Genomic DNA, 6,239 nt, shown 5'->3' on the forward strand with positions numbered 1-6,239 from the left:
TTAGACCAATTGAGTTCATTGGTAGAACAATTGAATGGGGGGGGGCGGAAGCCATTGAGGGCAATCATGAATGTCAGGGACAATGGAGGAGGAAGATGGGACATGGCAGAGGGTGGGGATGGGGAACCTAGGATGGCAAAACAAAAGGCAAGGTATGCAGGACACAAAAATTGGGAAATCATTTGCTGAGAACATATATGTTGATGTGCTTGATTGAGCCAATGCACAGTGTATTTTGGATGGAAAATTCATATGTGTGTTGTGATGAGAAAAGAAAAAAAATTTATAATAAAAAACAAAGTATAAAAAAAAAAAAAAGGAGAGAGGAGAGGATAAAGACAGCAGTGAACAATAGAGAGGCAGGATGTTAATGAGAAATAGATATGGTTTATTACCTGTTGATGAGGACATGTATAGTATTCTCAACTGAACTGGTCTGGGAAATATTTCATGATGGGTGAAGTCTCTTTAATAAGCAAAATGAGAAATAGTGATTGACTGTTTAAAAAATTATAATAATAATTATTGGGAAAAGCATGGAAAAGATATTGAATGATAAAGCGGGGAGATTGATATCTCTGTATTGACTGACATGTATGGCATTCCCTTTTGAAAAAGCAATGGAAGTCAATGTAAAGTTATATGTAATCTAGTGTAATAGAAAGAAGATTATGATGATAATAAAATAAAAAAAAAAAAAAAAGAGGAAATCATTGACCATGCATTTGAGAATAGGACCACTACAACAAATGGCACTGCTTTATCATGTATACCTTTGAGAAGAGGATTTAAATCATGGTACATCAGTGACTACAGTAAACCAGGTTCTTAACATCAAGATGTGGTGTTTTTTTTTTTTTTTCTTTCCAAGTGAGAAAGAGTAGAATCATATTAGGTGTCTTTGATTTTTGTAAGATGGTAAAAAGAATGGATGAACAGAAACTTTAAGAGACTGTTTACTCAAACCATCTTTGTGTTGAGGAAGAAAATAGATCACACTCTGCTCACAGCAGCAGAATCTTGCCCTGCCCCTTGGGTTGCTGGCACTCACGCTATTGCCACTTGAGTTCCTTCTCACAGTAGGGGATTGAGAAATACCTCCAAATACTGAAAAGCTTCATGTTGGGGTTGGATGTGTGGTTGACAACCTGTGTTCAGTAAAACACATCATAGCAGGTTTTAGGAAAGAAAAAGAATTCTCACAACTAAATTCTCAGGGTGAGGGTTGGTGCAACTGGGGGACATGAAGCAAACACATTTCAGTGACAAGAACAGCTACTACGACGTCAAGAGGAAACAAGGGAAGCTTCCAGTGTGGACCATACATACAATTTAGACTGGTTCAATCCTAAAACTAAAGACATATATCTAGGTTTACCTCAGGAATGAGTAGAGAGGTCTGGAAAATGAATGGAATTTGAGTGATAGAACACCATACTTTCATGAATGCTGATATAAGTAAGAACAGCAATGTTAACATGGAACCATAATTTACACTAATACTTGGCATTCTGCAGCTAGTTTAGTTACTTTTGAATGACTGATATCCTCCTCAACTGATTTGTTAGTTATTCCATTGCTAATGCAGGCTATCTGGAGCAGTCTTTAAATTTGAGATCACATTGTTTAAAAACCATATATTTTTTTATGTTGTCCAGTACTCTTTAGGCAGCTGAAAGTGTCAAGTTTCTAAGTGGGTTAGAACATATTTCATGTAAAACTGATTTGAATTCAATTTCAGCACTTTCATAGAAGTGACTATCCTAGATCTGCAACTGTTCAATATTGTATTCACTTCACAGTGTATTAAGCACCAGTGTTGCTATGGATTGGTTTCAAATAACCCTTTATATAAAATGACATCTATACAAATATATCAAAGCTGGTAGTACTTAGTGTAACTGGAAGAAACACTGAACTTAAAAGGATATGCTGAAAGAATGGAGTTTGTGAACATAATAAATAGAAGTTCCCTTCTCCTTCCAAACCTCTCCCCAGTAAAACAACATTAAAAAACCAGTTGTAATGTAGATGGAAAATTGTGTACAACAGATTTTTTAAAAATAAAAAGTAGATTCAGGAGCACATCCAATTATAAATGATTGTTAGTAAAACCATATAAAACAATAAAACACGTAAAAGTGTCAAGAGTAACTGTCAGGGTGCGAAGTTCCTTGGTGGTCAGATGCCCATGGTGAGCAGAAATCATTCTGGCAGCATCACTACAGAGTCGGTGTCCACAGAAGACTCACCAGGGATGCTTGCAGCAGGGGCAGGCAGAGGATTTGAATTTCATACCCCGATTTATAGTTTTCACAATTCCATGTGCAATTGCAGAAAGATGCATCATTTACTGCTGACATGTTGCCCTTTGGCATGGAGGAACAGGAGGATCCTTTGTGCTCTCTGACCCTGAGCTGCTGTGGTTCTGCTGTTCTGAGCCTGCCCTGGAGGCCACTGTGGATGAGGATGTTGAGGACAAGTGAGTCTTTTCCATAAAGTCTGTGATAATGATGGTGACATTGCCTAGTTACCGACAACTGCTGTGTGATGATCCTGTCCACATTTTTCAGTTGGGGCCTTCAGGTGTAATTATGTCGCTGGTCTTTAGCATTTGCAGACTGTATATTTTTCTTGGTAACACTAGGATTAATTTACTTAATCTTTCTCAGGCGTCTCTTTGTCCTGCTTTTCCACCTTCTTCTTAGGGGGAGGTGGAGTGGCACACTGCTAAGCTACCTGCTGTGCCAGCAGCTGAGAATTGATTTGAAGTTTCCTGGTGGAGGTGCCTTTCCTCACATCGCAGATACTACATTTAAAGACTTCAGTGCTGTTCCTGAGGTGCAGACGCTAAAATCCCAAAAACCTTGTCTGCCTCAGGTTTCCCTAGTCTTTTCGGGCTGGTTGGATTCTTCTTGCTGCCCATGGTTACTGATGGGCTGTTGGGAGGAGCCTTTGTCTGTGCTCTCTGACCCTGAGCTGCTCTGGTTCTGCTGTTCTAACCCTGCCCTGGAGGCAACTGTGGATGAGGATGTTGAAGACGAGCGAGTCTTTTCCATAAAGTCTGTGATAATGATGGTGACATTGCCTAGTTACTGACAACTGCTGTGTGATGATCCTGTCCACATTTTTCAGTTGGGGCCTTCAGGTGTAATTAGTGTCACTGGTCTTTAGTGGTCTTTAGCATTTGCAGACTGTCTATTTTTCTTGGTAACACTAGGATTGATTTCCTTATCTTTCTCAGGCATCTCTTTGTCCTGCTTTTCCACCTTCTCATTCTCCTTTTTAGGGGGCTACCTGTCTTGCCAGCAGCTGAAAATTGATTTGAAGTTTCCTGGTGGAGGTGCCTTTCCTCACATCGCAGATGCTACATTTAAAGGCTTCAGTGCTGTTCCTGAAGGTGCAGACGCTAAAATCCCAAAAGCCTTGTCTGCCTCAAGTTTCTCTGGTCTTTCCGGGCAGGTCGGGTTCTTCTTGTCGCCCATGGTCATGGATGGGCTGTATGCCCATCTCCCCCAAAGATGAAGAAACTGGTGCTGCTCAGAGGAGAAATGCCCAACCAGGGAGTTGACACGGACTGGCTCCTCTCCCTCCTCCAGACCTGCCTACTCTTTGTCCTTAGCTGCTGGAGCTCCAGCTCCCACCCCTGCCACCACCGCCGCCACTGGTGCTGCCAGTCTCTGGACACAAAACTCTACAATGCCTCTCTTTCATGTCTGGCTTGTGTTGATCAGCATTAAATCGCCCATATTTGTTCACTTTGTATCAAACAATGTATCAAATATCAGGATCCCTGCCCCTTTTTATGGCTGAATAGTATTCCATGATGTCTAAATACCACATTGTTTCAGTCCATTAATCTGATTTTGTACATTTGAGTTGATTCCATGTCTTAACAATTGTGAATAATGCTGCAATAAACATGGATGTTCAAGTGTTTTCCTAAGTGAGCTTTTCCTATACTTTGGGTAGATACTCAGGAATGCAATTACTGTATCATATGGTAGTTCTAGTTACAGGTTTTTGAGCTTTCTCTTCCTTACTTTCTCTCTTCTTCCCCTGGGAATTCAATAATTCATATATTCATGCATTTCATGTTGTCCCATAGATACCTTTGCTTTCTTTACTCCTTTTCAGTCTTTTTTCTTATTGTGAAATTTCAAATGACCTGTCTTCTCATTCATTTGTTGAAGCTTTCTATTGAGTTCTGTCTTTACATTTTTCATCACCAGATTTTTTTTTGTTTAGTTCTTTTTTATAGTTTCTATTTCTTTACCTATTATCTTATTTTGTACATACTTTGTTTTTCTTTTTCAGTTAGTTATTTTATTTGTGCTTTGATTAAAGGAAAAATAGAGAAAGGGTGTGTTTCTCTATTTTTTTCTTGCATGTCATTGAGTTTCTTTAAGGCTATTATTTTGAATGATTTTTTCAGGCAATTTCTTTTATTATTATTATTATTATTATTTCAATTTATTTATTTGCATTCATTCACTGTACATCAATACAGCATACAAAATGAGATTTTCCATCCAGAGTACACTGTATATTGTCTCAATCAAGCACATCAACAAATATGTTATTGTCAGCAAATGATCTTCCATTTCTTGTTTTCTGTATGTTTTACTTTTTTCCCCCTATCCTTGATTCCCTATCTCTTACCCTCTGCCATCTTCCACTCTCCTCCCACACAGTCTCTGGTATCTGTTTGCCTTATATACTGTTTTCCGCCCACATTTTATTGAATCACCAAAGACCCAAAATTATTTTGTATATACTTTGTTTTTCTTTTTTAGTTAGTTATTTTATTTGTGCTTTGAATAAAGAAAAAATAGAGAAAGGGTGTGTTTCTCTATTTTTTTCTTGCATGTCATTGAGTTTCTTTAAGGCTATTATTTTGAATGATTTTTTCAGGCAATTTCTTTTATTATTATTATTATTATTATTTCAATTTATTTATTTGCATTCATTCACTGTACATCAATACAGCATACAAAATGAGATTTTCCATCCAGAGTACACTGTCGGGACAGAGTGTGTGCGTGCATGTGCATGAGGAAGAGAGAGAGAGAGAGAGGAGAGAGAAAGTGAGAAAGCAAGCCACCAGTTCCAGGACTGAAACTGTGTTTGACCACGTGGGAGTCCAGTGCCCTCAACCACCATGCCACCTTCTGGGCCCAGTACTGATTATTGAAAATTCATTAATTTCTTCTTGTGGTGTCTTGTTTGCCTGAATTTTTGTTCTTCTTATTGACTTGTGCTAGTGTCAGTGTATTTGAAGGAGCAAACATCTCTTCCAGTCTTTACAAACTGGTTTTGGCAGGTTAAGGCCTTTTCTTGTTAGACCTCTGAATTGATGAAATTAATTCTGGAATCACAGTTCAGTAGGGTTGGATCTGAGCATATAACTTGCTAGGTCCACATTAGGGTGCATGGTTCATGAGCCTGTTACCAGGACCTTTAATGATGATGGATCGTCTCTGTTTTCTGAGTGGAACAAACTTTCTTGAGGACCGTGATCTGTAGGGATGGTGTTTGGCCTTTTGTCCTCCTCTGGATCCCTGGGAGGTGTTCTGTGTGGGCACTGGGTAGATCCCTGGGCAAGCAGTACTGCTCTAGGCCTGAAACTGCAAGGGAATGGAACCAAATTGTCCTGGCCCGCAGGACAGTTGAACAGGTTCCCTGGGGGAGGGAACAAGAGATGGGACAAACACACACACAATACGAGGTGCTGATCAAGTTGTCTTCTTCCATCTACTTCCATTTATTGAGGAAAAATGGCGAGTTGTATACAGCTGGTGGGCACCAATTGGTTGCCCGAAATGCAAATGAGATAGAACAGCATGAACCAATCATTGATGTGGGTGGATCTCTCCCATTGCCTAGAAACCCAACCACTTCTGGGGAGAATGGTTGGTCACATGATTTCTGAGAAATGGTTTGCTCAGTGAGGAAGTGAAGCCTAATGGTTTCCAAGATGGTGGATAGCTCAAGATGGCTTCTGTATGTAGTGCTCTCCACATGTCCCCCTTTTTTATTTTTTCAAATAGAGGAGAAAAACCTGGGGGAGTCATGCCTGTCTTAGGTTGGAGTTGTTTTTAGAGCCATACGTCCATCCTTACCCGTCATTGGAGAATTCCATAGCGATGATGGGTTTCCTGTACAGCTGTTAGGCTCAGACTCTCTTACCCGTCTTTGGCTAACCGATTCAGCGCCTCAGGCAGGAGCAATGTCTAGGC

At 39.8% G+C, this 6,239-nt stretch overlaps 2 pseudogenes; both read right to left on the bottom strand.

The window, feature by feature from the left end:
* Positions 1–2,222: 2,222 nt before the first annotated feature.
* LOC114005207 (RING1 and YY1-binding protein pseudogene) lies at positions 2,223–2,926 on the bottom strand (annotated as a pseudogene).
* Position 2,927: 1 nt separating this feature from the next.
* Positions 2,928–3,623, bottom strand: LOC102469541 (RING1 and YY1-binding protein pseudogene; annotated as a pseudogene).
* Between the last annotated feature and the right edge of the window lie 2,616 nt (positions 3,624–6,239).

Source organism: Tupaia chinensis, unplaced genomic scaffold, assembly GCF_000334495.1.
Source record: "Tupaia chinensis unplaced genomic scaffold, TupChi_1.0 Scaffold143563_1, whole genome shotgun sequence".
Lineage (NCBI taxonomy): Eukaryota > Metazoa > Chordata > Mammalia > Scandentia > Tupaiidae > Tupaia > Tupaia belangeri.